This window comes from Rutidosis leptorrhynchoides, chromosome 1 (assembly GCF_046630445.1).
Source record: "Rutidosis leptorrhynchoides isolate AG116_Rl617_1_P2 chromosome 1, CSIRO_AGI_Rlap_v1, whole genome shotgun sequence".
NCBI classification, from domain to species: Eukaryota; Viridiplantae; Streptophyta; class Magnoliopsida; order Asterales; family Asteraceae; genus Rutidosis; species Rutidosis leptorrhynchoides.
Window position 1 is genome coordinate 422,017,864 of NC_092333.1, and position 24,741 is coordinate 422,042,604.

Below are 24,741 nucleotides of genomic sequence, written 5' to 3' on the forward strand. Positions count from 1 at the left end.
GTAGTAGTTGAATTGTATATTAGCTACTAAGTATGAACTTAACGGGTAGGTACTACCCGAATTTAAACTTATAAAATGCTAATATGAAGAAAAAGCTTTTATAAATGAGTTCATATTATGCTACGAGATACTATTGACTACTCTTAATATTCTATATGATTAACTTGTTTCATTTGACTATTTGAAGGAAATGGCACCGACTACTCGACAAACCATGAATATGAGCGAAGAGGAATTTCGTACCTTTCTTACAGCAAACATAGCCGCAGTACAGGCTGCGCTACATACCAACAATAACCTTGGATCTAGCAGTACAGGAAATTGTGTAGGATGCATCTACAAAGAATTCACTGCCTGCAAACCTTTGGAATTTGATGGAACCGAAGGACCGATCGGATTGAAACGGTGGACCGAGAAGGTCGAATCGGTGTTTTCCATAAGTAAGTGTACTGAAGAGGACAAAGTGAAGTACGCTACGCATACCTTCACATGTACTGTGTTAACATGGTGGAATACCTATCTAGAGCAAGTGGGACAAGATGATGCTTACGCACTACCGTGGTCAGCATTCAAGCACTTGATGAACGATAAGTACCGTCCCAGAACCGAGGTCAATAAGCTCAAGACAGAACTTAGAGGGTTACGAACCCAAGGATTTGATATTACCACGTATGAAAGACGATTCACAGAATTGTGCTTATTGTGTCCGGGAGCGTTCGAAGATCAGGAAGAGAAGATCGACGCGTTTGTGAAAGGATTACCCGAAAGAATCCAAGAAGATATAAGTTCACACGAGCCCGCCTCCATACAACAGGCATGTAGAATGGCTCACAAACTAGTGAATCAGATTGAGGAAAGAATTAAAGAACAGGCAGCTGAAGAGGCCAATGTGTAGCAAGTCAAAAGAAAGTGGGAGGAAAACGGTGATAAGAATCACCAATACAACAACAACAGCAATTATCGCAACAACTATCCCAACAATCGCAACATCAATCGCAACTATAACAAACGGCCCAACAACAACAACAACAACAACAACAACAACAACAACAACAACAACAACAACAACAACAACAACAACAACAACAACAACAACAACAACAACAACAACAACAACAACAACAACAACAACAACAACAACAACAACAACAACAACAACAACAACAACAACAACAACAACAACAACAACAGCAACTATAACAATCATCCCAACAACAATAACAACCGCAACAACAATAATAATCAGAAGCAGCTATGCCAAAGGTGTGAAAAGTATCACTCGGGGTTCTGCACTAAATTTTGCAACAAGCATAAAAGAAATGGTCATAGCGCGGCGAAGTGTGAGGTCTACGGACCAGGGGTTAACAGAACGAAAGGAACAAATGGTGTCGGAATGAGTAATGGTGGAGCAAGTAGTGTCGGGGCAAGTTATGCCAATGTAGTTTGTTATAAATGTGGAAAACTGGGCCACATTATTAGAAATTGCCCGAACCAGGAGAACACAAATGGACAAGGCCGCGGAAGAGTTTTCAACATTAATGCAGTAGAGGCACAGGAAGACCTGGAGCTTGTTACGGGTACGTTTCTTATTGACGATAAATCTGCTTATGTTTTATTTGATTCGGGTGCGGATAGAAGCTATATGAGTATAGAATTTTGTGCTAAATTAAGTTGCCCATTGGCGCCTTTGGATAGTAAATTTTTACTCGAATTAGCAAATGGTAAATTAATTTCAGCAGATAATATATGTCGGAATCGAGAAATTAAACTGGTTAGCGAAACATTTAAGATTGACTTGATACCAGTAGAGTTAGGGAGTTTTGATGTGATAATCGGTATGGACTGGTTGAGAGAAGTGAAAGCAGAGATCGTTTGTTACAAAAATGCAATTCTCATTATACGAGAAAAAGGAAAACCCTTAATGGTGTACGGAGAAAAGAGCAACGTGAAGTTAAATCTTATTAGTAACCTGAAGGCACAAAAACTAATAAGAAAAGGTTGTTATGCTGTACTAGCACACGTCGAGAAAGTCAATTCCGAAGAAAAGAACGTCAATGATATTCCCGTCGTAAAAGAATTTCTCGATGTATTTCCAAAAGAATTACCGGGACTACCTCCACACCGATCCGTTGAATTTCAAATAGACCTTGTACCGGGAGCTGCACCAATAACTCGTGCTCCATACAGACTCGCACCTAGCGAAATGAAGGAACTTCAGAGCCAATTACAAGAACTTTTAGAGCGTGGTTTCATTCGACCAAGCACATCACCGTGGGGAGCTCCTGTTTTGTTTGTCAAGAAGAAAGATGGTACATTCAGGTTGTGTATCGACTACCGAGAGTTGAACAAACTTACCATCAAGAACTGCTACCCACTACCGAGAATCGACGACTTATTTGATCAACTACAAGGCTCGTCTGTTTATTCGAAGATCAATTTACGTTCTGGATATCATCAAATGCGGGTGAAGGAGGATGATATTCCAAAGACTGCTTTTAGGATGCGTTACGGTCATTACGAGTTTATGGTTATGCCGTTTGAATTGACTAACGCACCAGCTATGTTCATAGACCTCATGAACCGACTGTGTGGGCCATATCTTGACAAGTTTGTCATTGTTTTCATCGATGACATACTTATTTACTCGAAGAATGATCAAGAGCACGAAGAACATTTGAGAAAAGTGCTAGAATTGCTGAGAAAAGAAAAACTGTACGCTAAGTTTTCAAAGTGTGCATTTTGGTTGGAAGAAGTTCAATTCCCCGGTCACATAGTGAACAAAGAAGGTATTCATGTGGATCCAGCAAAAATCGAAACCGTTGAAAAGTGGGAAACCCCGAAAACTCCGAAACACATACGCCAGTTTTTAGGACTAGCGGGTTACTACAGAAGGTTCATCTAAGACTTTTCCAGAATAGCAAAACCCTTGACTGCATTAACGCATAAAGGGAAGAAATTTGAATGGAAAGATGAACAAGAGAAAGCGTTTCAATTGTTAAAGAAAAAGTTAACTACGGCACCTATATTGTCATTACCTGAAGGGAATGATGATTTTGTGATATATTGTGACGCCTCAAAGCAAGGTCTCGGTTGTGTATTAATGCAACGAACGAAAGTAATTGCTTATGCGTCTAGACAATTGAAGATTCACGAACAGAATTATACGACGCATGATTTGGAATTAGGCGCGGTTGTTTTTGCATTAAAGACTTGGAGGCACTACTTATATGGGGTCAAAAGTATTATATATACCGACCACAAAAGTCTTCAACACATATTTAATCAGAAACAACTGAATATGAGGCAGCGTAGTTGGATTGAATTGTTGAATGATTATGACTTTGAGATTCGTTACCACCCGGGGAAGGCAAATGTGGTAGCCGACGCCTTGAGTAGGAAGGACAGAGAACCCATTCGAGTAAAATCTATGAATATAATGATTCACAATAACCTTACTACTCAAATAAAGGAGGCGCAACAAGGAGTTTTAAAAGAGGGAAAATTAAAGGATGAAATACCCAAAGGATCGGAGAAGCATCTTAATATTCGGGAAGACGGAACCCGGTATAGGGCTGAAAGGATTTGGGTACCAAATTTTGGAGATATGAGAGAAATGGTACTTAGAGAAGCTCATAAAACCAGATACTCAATACATCCTGGAACGGGGAAGATGTACAAGGATCTCAAGAAACATTTTTGGTGGCCGGGTATGAAAGCCGATGTTGCTAAATACGTAGGAGAATGTTTGACGTGTTCTAAGGTCAAAGCTGAGCATCAGAAACCATCAGGTCTACTACAACAACCTGAAATTCCGGAATGGAAATGGGAAAACATTACCATGGATTTCATTACTAAATTACCAAGGACTGCAAGTGGTTATGATACTATTTGGGTGATAGTTGATGGTCTCACCAAGTCAGCACACTTTCTGCCAATAAGAGAAGATGACAAGATGGAGAAGTTAGCATGACTGTATTTGAAGGAAGTCGTCTCCAGACATGGAATACCAATCTCTATTATCTCTGATAGGGATGGCAAATTTATTTCAAGATTCTGGCAGACATTACAGCAAGCATTAAGAACTCGTCTAGACATGAGTACTGCCTATCATCCACAAACTGATGGACAGAGCGAAAGGACGATACAAACACTTGAAGACATGCTACGAGCATGTGTTATTGATTTCGGAAATAGTTGGGATCGACGTCTACCATTAGCAGAATTTTCCTACAATAATAGCTATCATTCAAGCATTGAGATGGCGCCGTTTGAAGCACTTTATGGTAGAAAGTGCAGGTCTCCGATTTGTTGGAGTGAAGTGGGGGATAGACAGATTACGGGTCCGGAGATAATACAAGAAACTACCGAGAAGATCATCCAAATTCAACAACGGTTGAAAACCGCCCAGAGTCGACAAAAGAGCTACGCGGACAGTAAAAGAAAAGATATAGAGTTTGAAATTAGAGAAATGGTCATGCTTAAGGTTTCACCTTGGAAAGGCGTTGTTCGATTTGGTAAACGGGGGAAACTAAATCCAAGGTACATTAGACCATTCAAGATTATAGATCGTGTCGGACCAGTAGCTTACCAACTGGAGCTACCTCAACAACTCGCGGCTGTACATAACACTTTCCACATCTCAAAATTGAAGAAATGTTTTACTAAAGAAGATCTCACTATTCCGTTGGACGAAATCCAAATCAATGAAAAACTTCAATTCATTGAAGAACCCGTCGAAATAATGGATCGTGAGGTTAAGAGACTTAAACAAAATAAGATACCGATTGTTAAGGTTCAATGGAATGCTCGTAGAGGACCTGAGTTCACCTGGGAGCATGAAGATCAGATGAAGAAGAAATACCCGCATCTATTTCCAGAAGATTCATCAACACTTTCAACAGCTTAAAATTTTGGGACGAAATTTATTTAACGGGTAGGTACTGTAGTGACCCGAACTTTTCCATGTTTATATATATTAAATGAAATTGATATTTACATGATTAAGTGTTTCCAACATGTTAAGCAATCAAACTTATTAAGACTTGATTAATTGGAATAGGTTTCATATAGACAAATGACCACCCAAGTTGATCGGTGATTCACGAACGTTAAAACTTATAAAAACTATACGATGACATATAAATGGTTATATATATAGTTAACATGATTTTATTATAAGTATGTATCTCATTAGGTATTTTAACAATGATTTATATACATAAAAATGAGACTATTAAATTAAGAAACTCGAAAACGATATATATAACGATTATCGTTATAACGTCTTACTAGGCACATATGAATCGTATTAAGATATTGATACACTTGGTTAATTATGTTAAATGATAAGTAAATATATCATTAAGTGTATTAACAATGAACTACATATGTAAAAATAAGGCTACTAACTTAATGATTTCGAAAAGAGACATATATGTAACGATTATCGTTGTAACGACATTTAACTGTATATATATCATAATAAGATATATTATATATCATAATATCCTGATAATATAACAATTTAACATCTCATTTGATATAATAAACAATGGGTTAACAACATTTAACAAAATCGTTAACCTAAAGGTTTCAAAACAACATTTACATGTAACGACTAACGATGACTTAACGACTCAGTTAAAATGTATATACATGTAGTGTTTTAATATGTATTCATACACTTTTTAAAGACTTCAAGACACTTATCAAAATACTTCTACTTAACAAAAATGCTTACAATTACATCCTCGTTCAGTTTCATCAACAAATATACTCGTATGCACCCGTATTCGTACTCGTACAACACACAGCTTTTAGATGTATGTACTATTGGTATATACACTCCAATGATCAGATCATAGCAGCCCATGTGAGTCACCTAACACATGTGGGAACCATCATTTGGCAACTACCATGAAATATCTCATAAAATTACAAAAATATGAGTAATCATTCATGACTTATTTACATGAAAACAAAATTACATATCCTTTATATCTAATCCATAAACCAACGACCAAAAACAACTACAAACACTTTCATTCTTCAATTTTCTTCATCTAATTGATCTCTCTCAAGTTCAATCTTCAAGTTCTAAGTGTTCTTCATAAATTCCAAAAGTTCTAGTTTCATAAAATCAAGAATACTTCCAAGATTGCAAGTTTACTTCCAAGTTTTCTAAATCCATTCCAAGTAATCATCCAAGATCAAGAAACCTTTGTTACTTACAGTAGGTTATCTTTCTAATATAAGGTAATAATCATATTCAAACTTTAATTCAATTTCTAGAACTATAACAATCTTATTTCGAGTGGAAATCTTACTTGAAATTGTTTTCGTGTCATGATTCTGCTTCAAGAACTTTCAAGCCATCCAAGGATCCTTTGAAGCTAGATCCATTTTTCTCATTTCCAGTAGGTTTATCCAAGGAACTTGAGGTAGTAATGATGTTCATAACATCATTCGATTCATACATAAAAAGCTGTCTTATTCAATGTTATAAACTTGTAATCACTAGAACATAGTTTAGTTAATTCTAAACTTGTTCGCAAATAAAGTTAATCCTTCTAACTAGACTTTTAAAATCAACTAAACACATGTTCTATATCTATATGATATGCTAACTTAATGATTTAAAACCCGAAAACACGATAAACACCATAAAACTGGATATACGTCGTCGTAGTAAAATCGGGGGCTGTTTTGGTTGGGATAATTAAAAGCTAAGAAGAACTTTGATTTAAAAGCTATACTTCTGGAAAAATGATTTTTATTATGAACATGAAACTATATCCAAAAATCATGGTTAAACTCAAAGTGAAAGTATGTTTTTCAAAATGGTCATCAAGATGTCGTTCTTTCGACGGAAATGACTACCTCTTTCAAAAACGACATGTAACTTGTATATCCGACTATAAACTTATAATTTTTCTATTTAGATTCATAAAGTTAAGTTCAATATGAAACCGTGGCCACTGGAATCATTCAAAATGGATTAGAAACGAAGAAATGACGAGTAAAACAAGATTGATAAAAACTACTCATTTTACCTACGTGAAAGTTAGTAATAAATCTATTCCAACCATAACCTAATCAACTTATATTTTATATTATGTAATTTTCAGATACCATAGACACGTATACAATGTTTCGACCTATCATGTCGACCCATCTATATATATTGCGGAACAACCATAGACACTTTATATGTGAATGTTGGAGTTAGCTATACAGGGTTGAGGTTGATTCCAAAATATATATATAGTTTGAGTTGTGATCAATACTGAGATATGTATACATTGGGTCGTGAATTGATTCTAGATAATATTTATCGATTTATTTCTGTACATCTAACTGTGGACAACTAGTTGTAGGTTACTAACGAGGACAGCTGACTTAATAAACTTAAAACATCAAAATGTATTAAAAATATTGTAAATGTATTTTGAACATACTTTGATATATATGTATATATTGTTATAGGTTCGTGAATCAACCAGTGGCCAAGTCTTACTTCCCGACGAAGTAAAAATCTGTGAAAGTGAGTTATAGTCCCACTTTTAAAATCTAATATTTTTGGGATGAGAATACATGCAGGTTTTATAAATGATTTACAAAATAGACACAAGTACGTTAAACTACATTCTATGGTTGAATTATCGAAATCGAATATGCCTCTTTTTATTAAAGTCTGGTAATCTAAGAATTAGGGAACAGACACCCTAATTGACGCGAATCCTAAAGATAGATCTATTGGGCCTAAAAAACCCCATCCAAAGTACCGGATGCTTTAGTACTTCGAAATTTATATCATATCCGAAGGGTGTCCCAGAATGATGGGGATATTCTTATATATGCATCTTGTTAATGTCGGTTACTAGGTGTTCACCATATGAATGATTTTTATCTCTATGTATGGGATGTATATTGAAATATGAAATCTTGTGGTCTATTATTATGATTTGATAACATATAGGTTAAACCTATAACTCACCAACATTTTTGTTGACGTTTTAAGCATGTTTATTCTCAGGTGATTATTAAGAGCTTCGACTGTTGCATACTAAAATAAGGACAAGATTTGGAGTCCATGCTTGTATGATATTATGTAAAAACTGCATTCAAGAAACTTATTTTTGATGTAATATATTCTTATTGTAAACCATTATGTAATGGTCGTATGTAAACGGTATATTTTAAATTATCATTATTTGATAATCTACGTAATGCTTTTTAAACCTTTATAGATAAAATAAAGGTTATGGTTGTTTTAAAAATGAATGCAGTCTTTGAAAAACGTCTCATATAGAGGTCAAAACCTTGCGACGAAATCAATTAATATGGAACGTTTATAATCAATATGAACGGGACATTTCAAAGTAAGTCCAAGGTTTTTCCTATTTGAGAACTTTTTCCTTAAGTATCCAGGGTGTCTATATCTATAACAAATTTTTGGGTTATCAATTCTGCAATCAAGGCCCTTCTTGTACGGTATCCGGGCTATGTGGTTATTCTTTCCCTACCTCTAACATACCATAATCAGTATACTCATGTGGTTCCTACCAAAATTTTCTTTGAATCACTTCATATTCCTTACGTAGTAACATTGGAACTTCTGCATGATTTACTTCAATATAAGCACGCTGTCCTGGCATCATTATATTGTACTAAATCGTACATTCATTCCAATATCACTCCATATGGTCAATGTAACGTTATCACTTCATGTTCTACTCAATTTCATCTAACGGTGCTTTATCTATGCTATCTCAAAACAAAATCTACATAATTAATCTCACCGTTTCTCGGTGTGGGTGTGTAGGTTCCATAGGTCATGCATCAATGCCTAAATGTCCCGAAATTTTCTTCAAAATGTTCGGGTTCAGGTAATGTCGTTAGGTTCCTTTCTAGAAATTCAATCTGGGTCTCGTGTCGAGTTGTACGTGTAGCAAGTAGTAATACGATATGTCTTGAGGCGACTCCCAAGTCTTGGGGTATGGCTGAGCATTAGTAGAAGACACTTTGACCTTGTGAAAGGAGATACCTTCCCGACTTCTCCAATGTCTAAGAGTGTTAGGGACCTAAGTCCAGAAGTGTCGTTAGATCGTCGAGCAGTGGTGAAGGATGAAAAAGATAAGTGATTGTCATGAAAGCGTACGGGATATGGGTTAACTTGTGGAAACTGAACAACCTTCTAATGCTCATACGTTGTACGTGACTAATTAGGGTGAGCTCGGGGGGTGGGGCGAGGTACGGTTACTCCGACAAGTCCTCACATATCTCCTCCTTCGAGAATCAACTTTAGTGGGCGTGCAATCCGAGGGGTACTCTTCCTAGATTGCGTGAAGTAATGTTTCGATCACTGAGACGGTGGAACGGTAGTAACAGGTGGATTACAATACTAGTCCTTAGGATTAGACGAGTGAAAAAAGGGTTCAGAAAAACATCTGAACTAGGAAAGATAAATTTTCCAAGTTGGTATAGCGAATAGTAGACATGTGGCGAGAATGTAATCAGGCATAATAACTACAGCAGCCTAGATCGTCTACATCAGTACATATCATGGCAATAATAATAGTATCAAACAGAAGTATCATACAAAAAGCAGATAGTAGCATGCAGTAGCGAGAATAAGCAGTAGCATACAGGAAGATCATATAGCAGTAAAAGTAAGCAGTAGCATGCAGCAGTTCCGCAGAAATAAGTAAACGAGCAAGTTGTAGATTAGTCCTATTAGTGAATCCTACTCGACTCGGTCAAGACGCACTATTGCAACTTAATTCCCTAAAACAAATGCTCTGATACCAAATGTGACGCCCTGTACAAAATCAACGTGTACGGATCATCAACAACAGGTCCATTACACGGTACAATACTACATGCTGTTTTAAAACAAGCTTTGCATTCATGAAAAGGTGACGTCCTTACCAACGTCAAATGTTTTACAAACATAACGTAGTTCTACGAATAGAAAGCATTAACATAAGTACGTGACACAAAGGTCATTACAAAGCCATCGTTCAAATGTAACAAAAGTTGAGAATGCAAAGTAAAAGTTCCATGATTGAGACATATCTAAGTAATGCAGTGGAAGTCTAACACAGCGAGTCTGTAACAGCAAGTCTATAACACCAAGACTATAATAGCAAGTCTAACAGCGGAAGAAACAACGTCTAAGTACCTGAGAAATACATGCTTAAAAAGTAAACACGAATATTGGTGAGCTATAGTTTGTTTGTAATCAGTAATGTAATGTAGACAACGAGATTTCGTATTCAAAACAGTATATCAAATCCGTATGATAAAGTATATGCTTATCCGTGGGCACCCGGTAACTAACTTAACAAGTAATATCACCCCCTAAAAGTACACCTGGAAAGTACGTAAGTTTACGAAGTATTAAACACCCATTGAATGCTAGCTCGACTAGCCCGATTGGGGATGTCAAACCCTATGGATCCATATCTAAGATTCGCGTTCACTGGTTCATAAACCAATGACTAAACGTTACCGAGCTAAGGGGAATCTTTGTGCCGTTATGTCATCCACACATATATAAAGTTTAAGTACTCGTGTCTAGTATGTAAAACATAAAAAGCGCATCAGTCCCAAAAATAGTATAAGTAAAAAGGGAGCTATAACTCACAGTGAATGTGCGGTAAAAGTCGCTATGAAAAGTATGCAAGTAGTATGTTGGTCCGAAATGTCCTCAACCTAAGTCAAAGGTTACTAAGTCAATAAATTGTCCCTAAAAGTTTAAAAGTGAATAAGTTAAGCCTTAAGTATCATCATCATCATCATCATTCGTAAAAGATAAAGTAAGTTTTCAACAAGAATAGAGATCGAAACAAAGGCTGATTTCGAACAGCCGCTGCGACCTCTATACAAACCGAAAGGACGCGTGGTTAGTGTCAAAGGCTCCGTATGTGAGTCCTTGTACCGCTGTCCAATTTTCAGATCCTAACTCGATGTCATTTGACTGTGGCGACGGTTCAAGCATGAGTAGGTCAGAATTTTCCAACACGTTGTTACAAAGGCATAGTGATTTTCGGAAGGCTATTAATCCTAAACCGTATATCGGATTTAGGCGAGTCTTAAATGAAAAGTCATCTACTCAAAACGAACTATCTAAAAATAAGTTTTCCAGAAGTCACAAGAGTCTGATCCAACCCCGAAAAATAGAAAACAAGTGCTTCAGTGGGTTTCTTGGTGCTTGATGTTCATCACGGTTCTCATCCTTGATGCGTGTAAGCTTCAAGTGTACAACTCTTTGATGTTTTAGCATCACTTTGACCAAGTTTCAACCGTAAACACATAACTAAGAGTAAAAGCTAACATTCTACAAGTTTTGAACATCAAGGTTGTCTCTTTATTGCATAAACACAATAAATCTTCAACATTTGTCCTTTTGACACAAGTTGATGCATCTTCATCATATGAGATGATGAAGACTTGATTTTTATCACCATAAAAATCATAAAAGGTTCCAAGTAAGTGAGATCTACAATAATAACTTAGATCTCAAGTATTAAGATACCCTAAGCTAGAAAGCTTGGATTTTTACAAGATTAATGAGACCATAAGCAAGAAAGCTAAGATCTAGTGAAAGTAATGAGACCATAAGTTAAAAAGCTAAGATCTAAACAAAATAATGAAACCCTAAGCTAGAAAGCTTGGATCTTTAATGTTCTTGAAGATCCTTAAAGTAAAAAGCTAGATCTACAAGTTACATGAAGATCATAAACACAAGTTTTGATATTTTAACAAAAATAAAGTGATCTTAAGCTATAAAGCTTAGATCCATCAAAATAATGAAGATTCAAAGCTAGAAAGCTTGAATCTTTCATGTTCTTGAAGGATTCAAATCAAAGTTTGAATCTTCAAGATATAACAAGATAAAGAAGCTAAAAAGCTTGATCTTATGAAGATGATGATGATGTCGTGTATAAGAAGGAAAGAAGGAGAAGAAGAAAATTTAAAACTTACAATTTTTAGTGTGAGAAAGACTAGAGAGAATTAGAGAGCAAGTGTGTGTAAAATGTGAATGAGATAAAGTGTGAAATGGGAGAAATGAGCTTGATATTTATAGTGGTGGTGGGGTGTTTGGCCATGGGTTTGGGAGGGACAAAAGGGGGGACAACTTTTGCTTTTTGCTTTGTGGTGGTCTAAAGGTGGTGCTTATTGTTGGGATCCCATGCAACATGTGTGGTAATGGTTAACAAAAATGCTAGTATGTTGGCTCATATTAATGGTTTTTGTCCTACTTCTTAATGGGTCATAATCCTTTTAAAATTGGGTTAACTTAAATGTCCAATAACTAGAGTAGGGTGGGCTTAAGTCCAATAAGGTAGAAAGTCCATTAAGACTAACTAGTGTGCATTAGTAAATTACTAAGCATAATTAATGTAGTGACCCAAACTTTTTCATTATTATATATTAAATGAAAACTATATTTACATGATTAAATGTTTCCAACATGTTAAGCAATCAAACTTGTTAAGACTTGATTAATTGATATGAGTTTCATGTAGACAATTGACCACCCAGTTGTCCGGCGATTCACGAAACGTTAAAACTTGTAAAAACGACATGACAATATATATATATATATATATATATATATATATATATATATATATATATATATATATATATATATATATATATATATATATATATATATATATTTAACATGATATTATGATAATTAATTATATCATTAAGTGTATTAACATTAAACTACACAAGTAAGATGAGACTACTAACTTAAGGATTTCGAAACAATATATATATGTAACGATTATCGTTGTAATAGTATTTTAACATATATATATATATATATATATATATATATATATATATATATATATATATATATATATATATATGATATTAAGATATATTCATACACCATGTTATCATGTTAACATAACAATTTAACATCTCATTTGGATATAATAACAATGGATTAATTACATTTAACAAGATCGTTAACTTAAAGGTTTCGAAACAACACTTACATGTAATGACTAACGATGACTTAACGACTCAGTTAAAATGTATATACATGTAGTGTATTCAAGACATATATCAAAACACTCATACTTAACAAAAATAGTTACAATTACATTTCCATTCATTTTCATCAAGCTTTCTACTCGTATTCGTACGATATTTTCACCCGTATGATACACAGCTTCTAGAAGTATTTACTATTGGTATATACCAATAGAAAAATATCTAAATTAGACTCCTAATCAGCTACTTTTGTTCTCTAGCATGGATGATTGATCAAGTTGGCCATTAGTGATAATAATTGCACAAAATAACAAATCACAACTTGCATATATACATACATGCGAACGTGATTTTACATATACACACACACCATTCCATTTCAAGTTTACTTACTCTATAATTGCACTCTATAATCACCTACTCAAGAGCATTTAAACTTCCAGCAAAACAACCTTCATCTTGATCACAAACTACATCAGGAAACAAGCTTCAAACACCATAGAAAGAATCACTCAAGAACACATCAAGTTAGTCATTCGATTTTATGAGGATTTCTTTCTAGTTTTTAAATCCATTCCAAGAACACTTCCAAGATCAAGAAACCTTCTTTTTCTCAGTAAGTTATCATTCTAAATCAAGATGATAATCATTTTCAAACTTTGATTCAATTTCTATAAACATAACTATATTAAATTAAGTAGTAATCTTACTTGAACTTGTTTTTGTATCATGATTCCACTTCAAGAACTTTCAAGCCATCCAAGATCATTTGAAGCTAGATCATTTCTTATCACTTCCAGTAGGTTTACCAACTAACCTTGAGGTAGTAATGGTGTTCATAACATCATTCAATTCATATATATATAACTATCTTATTCGAAGATTTAAACTTGTAATCACAAGAACATAGTTTAGTTAATTCTAAACTTGTTTGCAAACAAAGTTAATACTTCTAACTTAACTTTTAAAATCAACTAAACACATGTTCTATATCTATATTATATGCTAACTTAATGATTTAAAACCTGGAAACACGAAGAACACCATAAGACCGGACATACGCCGTCGTAGTAAAACCGCGGGCTGTTCTGGGAAAATGATTTTTCTTATGAACATAAAACTATATCCAAAAATGATGGTTAAACTCAAAGTGGAAGTATGTTTTTCAAAATGGTCATCAAGACGTCGTTCTTTCGACTGAAATGACTACCTCTTAAAAAAATGACTTGTAACTTATATTTCTGACTATAAACTTATACTTTTTCTATTTTGATTCATAAATTTCAGTTCAATATGAAACCATAGCAATTTGATTCACGCAAAACGGATTTAAAACGAAGAAATGATGGGTAAAACAAAATTGGTTAAAAATGGTTAATTTGACTACGGGATGAATTTACAAAAACCTATACTAACCATAACTTAACTAACTTATATTGTATTATACATGTAGTCTAACATATATTATGTAACCTTTATAGACCATAGACACGTATACAATGTTTTGACATATCATATCGACGTCATCTATATATATTATTTGGAACAACCATAGACACTCTATATGCGGTAATGTTCGAGTTAGCTATACAGGGTTGAGCTTGATTCCAAAATAATATATATACTTTGAGTTGTGACCGAGTCTGAGACTTGTATATACTGGGTCGTGGATTGATTCTAGATAATATTGAATTATTTCTGTACTACTAACTGTATACAATTAATTGTGGACTACTAACGTTGGACTGTCAACTTAACAAACTTAAATCATTAAAATGTAATAAAATATAGTGTGAATATATTTCGATCATACTTTGATATATATGTATATATGTATATATTTGTTATAGGTTCGTGAATCGACCCGTGGCCAAGTCTTATTTTCCGACGAAGTGAAAATCTGTGAAAGTGAGTTATAGTCCCACTTTTAAAATCTAATATTTTTGGGATGAGAATACATGCAGTTTTTAAATGTTTTAAAAAATAGAAACAAGTACGTGAAACTACATTCTATGGTTGAATTATTAAACCGAATATGCCCCTTGTAGTCTAGTAATCTAAGAATTAGGGAACAGACACCTTAATTGACGTGAATCCTAAAGATAGATCTATTAGGCTCAACAAACCTCATCCATGTTGCGGATGCTTTAGTACTTCGAAATTATCATGTCCGATGGATGTCCCGGAATGATGAGGATCTTCTATATGCATCTTGTTAATGTCGGTTACCAGGTGTTCACCATATGAATGATTTTTATCTCTATGCAGTTTGTGAAATGCCTGATATGAGATGTGTATTTATGAGAAATGAAAATGAAATCTTGTGGTCTATTATTACGATTGATAAATATATAGGTTAAACCTATAACTCACCAACATTTTTTTGACGTTTTAAGCATGTTTATTCTCAGGTGATTGTTAAGAGCTTCTGTTGTTGCATACTAAATTAAGGACAAGATTTGGAGTCCATGCTTGTTTAATATTGTTTAAAAATTGCATTCGAGAGTTTACTTTGTTGTAACATATTAATTATTGTAAACCATTATGTAATGGTCATGTGTAAGCGTGATATTTTAGATTATCATTACTTGATAATCTACGTTATAATTAGTAAACCTTTATCGATAGAATAAAGGTTATGGTTTGTTTTAAAAACGAATGGAGTCTTTGAAAAATGTCTCATATAGAGGTCAAAACCTCGCAACGAAACCAATTAATATGAAACGTTCATAATCGATATGAACGGGACATTTCAGTTGGTATCCGAGCGTTGGTCTTAGAGAACCAGAAAATTGCATTAGTGTGTCTTATCGAGTTTGTTAGGATGCATTAGTGAGTCTGGACTTCGACCGTGTTTTCTTTAAAAACGATTGCTTAACATTTTTGTTAGAAACTATATATTGTTAACATGTAAATATTATGTGTTATATTAATCTCTTAATGTTAACACCTATTTCCTTATGAGGTAAGGCTTAGTGTGTTAGCACAATACTAGAAGTGATCTAGCTAAAAGTGGGGGAGTGTTGCCGATTGATGTTTACCCTCGGGAAATAATCCCTGCAGACCCGGTTCACAAGTATGGAAACTTGTGGGGTGGCTTAATCAATATTTTGTCCGCTAAACGCTGAGCTACTAGCCGGATGACTTCTAGTGAGAGAAAGTACTATGTGAGAGAGAAAGGTGAAGTCTCTGCTCACAAGTTGTCAGAATGTCTGAATGTGTAAAATGACGACCCAATGGGTCTATTTATAGTGACAGATCCACCGGATTTTTCGGGGACACGTGTCAGATGATGATACGTTCTGTTATTCGTGATCCGAAGTTTGCGCTGAATGTGGTGCTCTCTAGCCAGGGCTTAAGCGCTAGGCGACCTTCAGGGCTTATGCATGACGGAAGCATCATGCACAGTGGAGAACGCTTGACGGACAGTTTCACAAAACCATTGTTCTCAGTGTTCCTGATGCTATTTTCATGCGAATATTGTGCCTTTATGTGTGTATACGATAGGATACACCATTAAGTCTCCTCAGTTTAATGAATTAAGCATTTGAAAAAGGATTAAGTTGTTAAACTTCTGCTAACGCATGCCAAACAAGTCTTCACATTTGCCATTTGCATCGGGAAAAACGTTACAGGCATTAATTGCAGACGAAATGTACTGACGCTGTGATGATTAATTTTAAATGGTTGAGATTCTCCACGCGCCTCCAGCTGGAAATAGTGTTACTTCGTACCCCACGTTTAAACTTTCCCGTACACGTGTCGCAATCGTGTCCATAAAAATTGCATTGATGTACTCCTATATAAACCATCATAACCCTTTTACCTTCACTTTTTTACCTTTGCCAAGATCCAAAAAGCACATTCCTGCCCAAATTTTCATCACTTTCTTCAAGCTTTTCTTTCAACTTTTAAAGGTTTTTCATCTTTCAAGGTCAGTTACTCTTCATCTTACTTGTTATTCTTTAATTGTTGTTTCCGTTTTACTTTATTATCATGGCTTCTGCACCGAGTACTGGCCAAGAACACGTTGAGGTTTCTTCTCCAGAAACCACTGATCTGCCTGAGGTTAGCACATTGGCATCATCATTATCGGTGAGCCATTTGGACGGCTTGAAGATTGCTTTTCGTCATCTTAATCAATACAACCCAATTCTTCCTACCAACAGGCAAACTACCAACGATCCTCCTGCCGGAAAAATTTCTTTATATGCTTTACAACTTACTCATGACAATCTCCGTGTTCCTCTTACTAAATTTCTCCTCCGCATCCTTAGATATTATAAAGCCTGCCTTAGCCAAATGCATACCCATGGCCTTCAAAAAATTATCCTGTTTGAAATGTACTGCAATGCTGTCAATATTAAGCCTCGCATTAAAGTTTTTATCTCTATTTTTAGAATTCGTACGATTAGCCAGTGTTGGCTTACTATCGACAATAAACGAAATGCACATTTTGTTGGTACTAATAAAGTGTCAAACTTGAAAGACTGGAAGAGTCCATTTTTCTTTGTTGATGAGATAGTAATTCCGAAAGAGTATTCCGTTGTCCAGAAATGGAAGCCTTTAGATCCTGGTGTGGGAAAGGGTGTTAAGATAACCAACGCAGAGAGACAAATAGTGGATCATCTGAAAGATCTCTACCTTCTGCCCAGATCATATGAAAAGTATGAGGGGATTCTTGTGTTGTGCAGAGTAAGCCAGGAATGGCCAACTACTTCTGTGCAAGTACTCCGTCAGAAAAACAAGGGTCGGATGTGATATGATCATCCTAATATACATAAATGTCTGTCTACTTTATGTTATTGTTGCTTATATTGCTATTTTTGTCTTTGTTTAATTTTTGCAGCAAATACCGAAATGCTTGTTCGTTCTGCTCTGTTATCCCTAGACCTTGAGGATGATGTGGTTATCATTACCCGTGATAAGATGCCTGCCGAGCTAGAGGCACAGAGGGTTGCAGATGAGACTACGGCTGCTACTGCTGCTGTTGCTGAAAAGGGGTAAGAAAGCAGTAATAGAAGTTCTGATAGTGAGTCCGAGTCTGAACGGACGGATACTGAGCGGACGGCAGAGGACACCACCACCGAGCAGCAAACATCAGGCTCGGTTGACATTACTGGCAAAACACTCCCCACCCTTCCTCCAATAAAAAAGACACGGAAGAAGAGTATAGGCTCTAAGAGAGAAAAAAAGTACGGATGGGAGCCCTAAGCTAAAACGTAGAAGAAGTATGCCAACTTTGCCCTTTCTTGATATTTCATATAGCTTTGCTCATAACTGTTATATTTGTTTATAATACCAACTTATTCATGTCAGTGATTTTAGCATATTTTGATGATAGCCAAGGAAAGGCTGCTGAAGGTGGTGAGCAGAGGGCGGAGGAGAACCTTGAAAGCCAAGGAGATAAAGTTCTGAAAACTTCTGAGCTGAACTTTACTCTATTTGATGAAGCTGAATTCAATGAGCAGAGGCCGGAAGACGACGCCTCCAATCATTCTCCACCCCCCAGCACCACTATCCCTCTTGTCACATCATCAAATGTTCAAGAGCCATCCATTCCTACTTATGTGAGTGCGCTGCAGGCGTTCATTGATAACCCTACCACTAAGGGGAAAGATTTTTCAACTCTTCTTCAGGTATTAATGATAAAATATCTTGCAATTATGTGCTTGCATTCTATTTACATGAATTATCAATATTGATCATGACATTTATCTTTTACAGGGTTATGGTATCCCTGAGCTAAAACCTCATTTCAACGCTATCCGCTCTGATCAACTTAGGGAATCAACCGCTGCAACTACTATATTGTTGATCAATCACCTAGAGTCTTCTCTGCAACTGCAGAAGCATCAGGAGTCTGTGCTTGCCATAGCCCGTACTGAGATGGCTAAAGGTGCAAATGCTCGCAAGAGAGCTATTGATGTTGAACGTGCCTTGGCTGACGCCCAGAAAACGGTAAAGTCTAAAGAAACTGAGTTGAAAAATGCTTAAGATGCTGTTGCTGCAATGCAAGAGGAGAAGGATAAACTGGTGGAGGCTGAAAGGAAGAAAGTTGAGGAGGAGCAGGTGAAGGTTAGTGATCTGGAGAAGTAGCTGAATGCTGAGAGAGAAAAGGCTGCTGAGCTTCTGCGGAGGGCGGAGGCCGGTGAGGGTAACTTTGCCGAACTGAAGAAGGGAATACCTGGTATGATAGCTTAAGTTCTTGGATCCAAGCTTGTTGGGGATCCTTACAATGACTATGTTGATGCTATTCGCACCCATTCCATTTCTGATGTTGCGAACAAGTTAACTAGACGTCTTGACCCAAACCAGACTCTCCCTCCTACCATTACTAATCTTATGCTTCCTGGAACCCTGGAGAAGGTTGAAGAAGCAAAGGAGAAACTGATAAATCTTAAAATTGATGTTTATGATGAGGCATACAGCAGGGAAGAGTCGTCTGCCAAGGATGTGCTTGGTGTAGAGTTTTCATGAATTGTGTAAAAAATATCTGAACAATGCTTGTAATAAACTTTGCTATTTTTGATGTCATAAACATATGATGTTTGAATGATTATGTTTGTTTGTATGCTTGCTCCAAATATTTTGATGTTGCTTTAAAACAAATCTGCTATGCACTAAACATATCATAAAATTTTTATGTACAATTGTATATTGTATAACTGAACAAAGCATTTTGAAAAGTGTTTGAGGTAATTCTTTTGTGTATGCCTTGCATTGTTAACTTCTGCTTAATTAATAATATCTAACTGAAATTACACTTCTGCAAAGATTATGCCTTCAAATAATTTGTAGGACATCAGAGTCCATCATACGCATTGATGATGACCAATTATGGAATATTTTTAGTTAGTAATTATAAATTAATAATCTTCCCGCCATACGCCTTCCGTCATAAAGTTTATGAGGAATAGTTTTGAAGTATTTTTAAATAGTGGTTATGAATTAATAACCTGTCCGTCATACGCCTTCCGTCATAAAGTTTATGAGGAAGAATTGTGAAATATTTTTGCCTTCATATAATATAGAAACTTCATTCATTCTGTGAAGTAATTTTTTTATAATGCTTGTCATGACAAGTATCTGATTTTTGTATTTTGCCTCGGTGCGTCAAGTAAAACTTTAACATTTTCTAGCCGATCCCTTGTGCCTTTTGCTGGCCGACACAAAAGCTTCCGCCATTGGAAGTATAAAAATACTCTCCTTCTGTGGGCAGGATATAAATGCAATGTTTTACATTTGTCACAGGCAGCACTTTGCATAAGAAAAATATAAAATTTTATTGATCGATAATGTGCAGTACATAAACAATTAATGACGAATTTTGGTGGATCAAGCCTAATTAGTACATCATGAACGTTTAATGTATGCTATTGAAAACATAATGGTTTACAGTAAATTGATAAACTTTGCTCTTCAGAAAATGCTAACAAACTGGTCTTCACACGCCAAGCGTCCAGCGCTGTCCGGCTTGAAAGTTTGGTCATGGTATGAAAAATTCCTGAACTTCATCCTCTCTGAACAACCGATCACGCCTTCTCTAATTTGTGCTGCCGTCTGGCAAATTTGCAAATGTGGATCGTTCCCTAGTTGGTGCCACATACTGTGAATGTATGGCAGCTACTCCGTTAGGAGTTGGGAATCTGATCTCTGCATGAGCGGTTGATGTAATTGCTCCAAATTTAGCCAACGCTGTCCTTCCAAAAAGGACATTAAATCGAGAATTGTCATCCAGAATAGTGAAATCGATTGTTTCAGTTCTTAGTAATGGGAATGTTTCCATAACAACCTCCAAAATAATTCGCCCCATGGCGTTCACTGGTGCTCCCGTCAATCCTGAAACCTTCAAACTCATTCGCCTAGCTCTATCCTGCACATGCCTTGGAAAAATCCTCAAACAATGCCAATAAATGATATCAGCTTCACTACCGGTATCCGCATAGATACGGCCGATGAACTTGTTTGCAATTTCTGCTGAAATGACCACTGGCTGAACGGACAAGGCCCAATTTTGAATTGGTTAAAAAATGATTGGAGCATATCTCCAGCTATCAACATTGTTATCCGACCGCTCACCATCCTCATAGTGACTACCATTTAACCACATCATTTTGATTACAACATCTGGAGTTGGATTACGCTCTGTGATTCGGTCTCCGTACTGGTTTCTGTTATCTCTTCCGCCATGCTCTTCCCTTATTCTGTTCTCACCTCGACGACCTCTTCCACCATCATTCGTCTGCCATGCAAATTTCCTGCGAGGATCATTTCTCCTGTATTGTTTGCCTGGCAACAAGTGGTTTAACTCTCCTGCTTTGATCTTTGCAATGATTTCTCTCATCAAAGATTTGCAATTATCTGTATCATGACCCCATGCCTCATGAAAGTCACACCGTAGTTCACTTTTTGGACCCTCTCTTTCCTCCATAGGTGCTGGAGGATTGAAAGTAGTCCGGATTGGCTCAGTGAAAAGAATCTCTTTTGGAGTTTTAGTCAGCGCCATTATCAACGGATGCCTCTCTATTGGCTTTCTGTTGTGACGAAAATCATTGGGATGATTGTTGCCTCTCCATCCACCATTGGAATTGTCATTCTTCTTCTGATTTCTGTCAAAGTACCGCCCTCCGTTGTGCGGTTTGCTACTGCTGCTACCATCAAACTTGTTTAGTCCTCGCTCACCAGCTCGAACATGTTTTTGTGCAACTTCCAATGCCTGATGCAGAGTTTTTGGCAAGTCATACCTTGATGCATGAACAAGTGCACTAAACCTTCGCTGATCCAAACAGAAAAATGAAATTGGACACTAGCTGTGACTCTGGAAAATCAGGTATCTTTTATGCTTCAAGCGTGTATCGCTTCATGAAATTACTCAAGGATTCATTATGATGCATCGTTATCTCATGTGCATCAAGATGTGTCAAAGTGCAGCTACGAAGATTTTGATATTGCATAACAAACTTTGTATGAAGATCCAAATAACTTGTAATACTCCTTTACGGTAAACTTGCAAACCATTCCCTTGCCATTTTCTGCAACACCATTGGAAACATATGACAAGCTACGTCGTCATCCCAATGCTGTAACGTCATTGTACCCTCAAACATAGTAAGAAAATCTTCAGGATCCGTTGTACCGTCATAAACTCCAATTGCTGGTATGCCAAGATTTCTAGGCAATGGATAGTTAGCAATTCGATCAATAAAACATTGAGTGTACTCTGCCATAGCTGGTGGCTTTGTAGCTTGCTCTCCAGTAATTAGAGTGAAAAAATTATCCACAGCCACAGCACTGATGGCGGGCTGCGCTAAGCGTTGCTTATATTTTATCGGAGCTGTCTGCTTAAGGATGTCATTTAAAAGTAATACTACCTGCTACTCAGACATGAACTCATCTTTGTCATCAATCTCATCGTCAAAATCATTATTAATATAGCTCAAGTCATTATCATCCTCAGAGTCATCAATAAGACTGCCCAGCTTGTCAAGTAGTCTGGATAACTTGTACTTTGATATAGATTGCTTTTTCATGATTTGCTTGTCTTTGCCATCCGCCATCCGTCAAAAAGGTATAAATGATGGACATCGCCGTGGTTGCATCAATGGTCGCCTCTCTGGATTAGTAACAAGATTTGGAAGCCTTTCTGCACTTTTGTTTGTTGTTTCTTCAATTACTGGCCTTTTCTCTAAATTAGTTGCCAAACGCTTAAGCCTTTCTGCAGTTTCAGCAAATTTTTCTTCAATCGTACCGTCCGATGGCGGAACAGGTACATCTTCTTCAGTTATCATGTCTTCAGTTAATGGATTGTTGACTGCTTCAAGTAAATTTATGAATGGAGCTTCAGTTGTTTTTGTTCCTTTTCCGTTTCGCGTGTTCTTTGCATTAGTGGATGGCGTCATTGTTAACACCTATTTCTTTAGGAGGTAAGGCTTAGTTTGTTAGCACAATACTAGAAGTGATCTACCTAAAAGTGGGGGAGTGTTGCCGATTGATTTTTACCCTCGGGAAATAATCCTTACAGACCCGGTTTACAAGTATGGAAACTTGTGGGGTGGCTTAATCAATCTTTTGTCCGCTGATCGCTGAGCTACTAGCCGGATGACTTCTAGTGAGAGAAAGTACTATGTGAGAGAGAAAGGTGAAGTCTCTGCTCATAAGTTGTCAGAATGTCTGAATGTGTAAAATGACGACCCAATGGGTCTATTTATAGTGACAGATCCACCGGATTGTTCGGGGACACGTGTCAGATGATGATACGTTCTGTTATTCGTGATTCGAAGTTTGCGCTGAATGTGGCGCTCTCCGGCCAGGGCTTAAGCGTTAGGCGGCCTTCAGGGCTTATGCATGACGGAAGCAGCCTGCACAGCGGAGAACGCTTGATGGATAGTTTCACAAAACCATTGTTCTCAGTGTTCCTGATGCTATTTTCATGCGAATATTGTGCCTTTATGTGTGTATACGATAGGATACACCATTACTTAACGTGTTTGATATTGTGTGATAGATGTCTACCTCTAGTACTGAAGGTATTTCGTATGCCCGAGAGACATATTAAATTAACGTGGCTGACGTGTTATGATCCAAGTCGGGTCATACCCAATAACAAACTTACCGACACCTTATTCGTCTTTGATCTTAACGATTGAATCGTTGATTAAATACGCGACACTTGAACTTTGAGAAAAATGGTTTTCTTAAATATTACTTGGTGTGTATATATATATATATATATATATATATATATATATATATATATATATATATATATAAATTATGGAATAATTTATGTAATATGGAATTAATTATTTATGGGTTAAATAATTAATTAATTTATGTTACATTTATATAAATTGGTTTTATATAAATAAAATGTACATAAATAAAATTGCAAGTTTATAAAATGTGCATTATAAATATATGGAAGTTTTATATAAACATATAACTTGTTTAAAACTAATTAATTTAAACAAAAGATGGAGTGGCCTTGGAGTTGTAAGTAAGCATGCTAAAGACTCCAACACTTGTCCATACTTTCCCACTTCCATATACATGCACTTTGACTCCTTGGTGGAAAAACATACTTGCAAAATACATCAAAAAAACTGCACAAAAGACTCCCATTCTGCTGCTGCTGGCCGTGGGGTTTAGGGAGCAAGAAGGGGTTCAAAATTTGGTTTTGTAAGTTTAATTCAAGTGTTAATTAAATCCTAACCAAAGTACAAGGTGTTGGTTACAAGTTTGGGGTATAATCTCTTGAGGTTTCATCCATTTGAAGCTCCATTCAACATCATCATCTTCATCACTTTCAACTAGCTTGGAATAGGTATAACATCTTATTCTTGCTTGTAGTTTGTAAGCTTATTTCTCAACTTGATCCTTTTCTTGGGATTTAACTTTTATATGGTTAAAGATATACAAGTTTCAATTGGTAATTTTACATGCTTCCGCTTTGAATGATTCTTAAAAAGTTTTAAGTATTATGAAACTTGTTAAATCCCAACAATGGTATCTAGAGCCGAAGTTGATGAAATATGCTTCGAGATGATATGTTAAACCCACTATATTTTGCATTTTATGAACATGCATGATAGTAGAATGCAAAAATTTTAGGGTTTGGGTGGGTTTGGTATTTAGGCCGAATTTAAGGAGACCCAAAATGGGTTTTTGGGTTCTTCCATTTGGTCTAATTTTGGTTGTATGTAATGTTCACAATCCTAG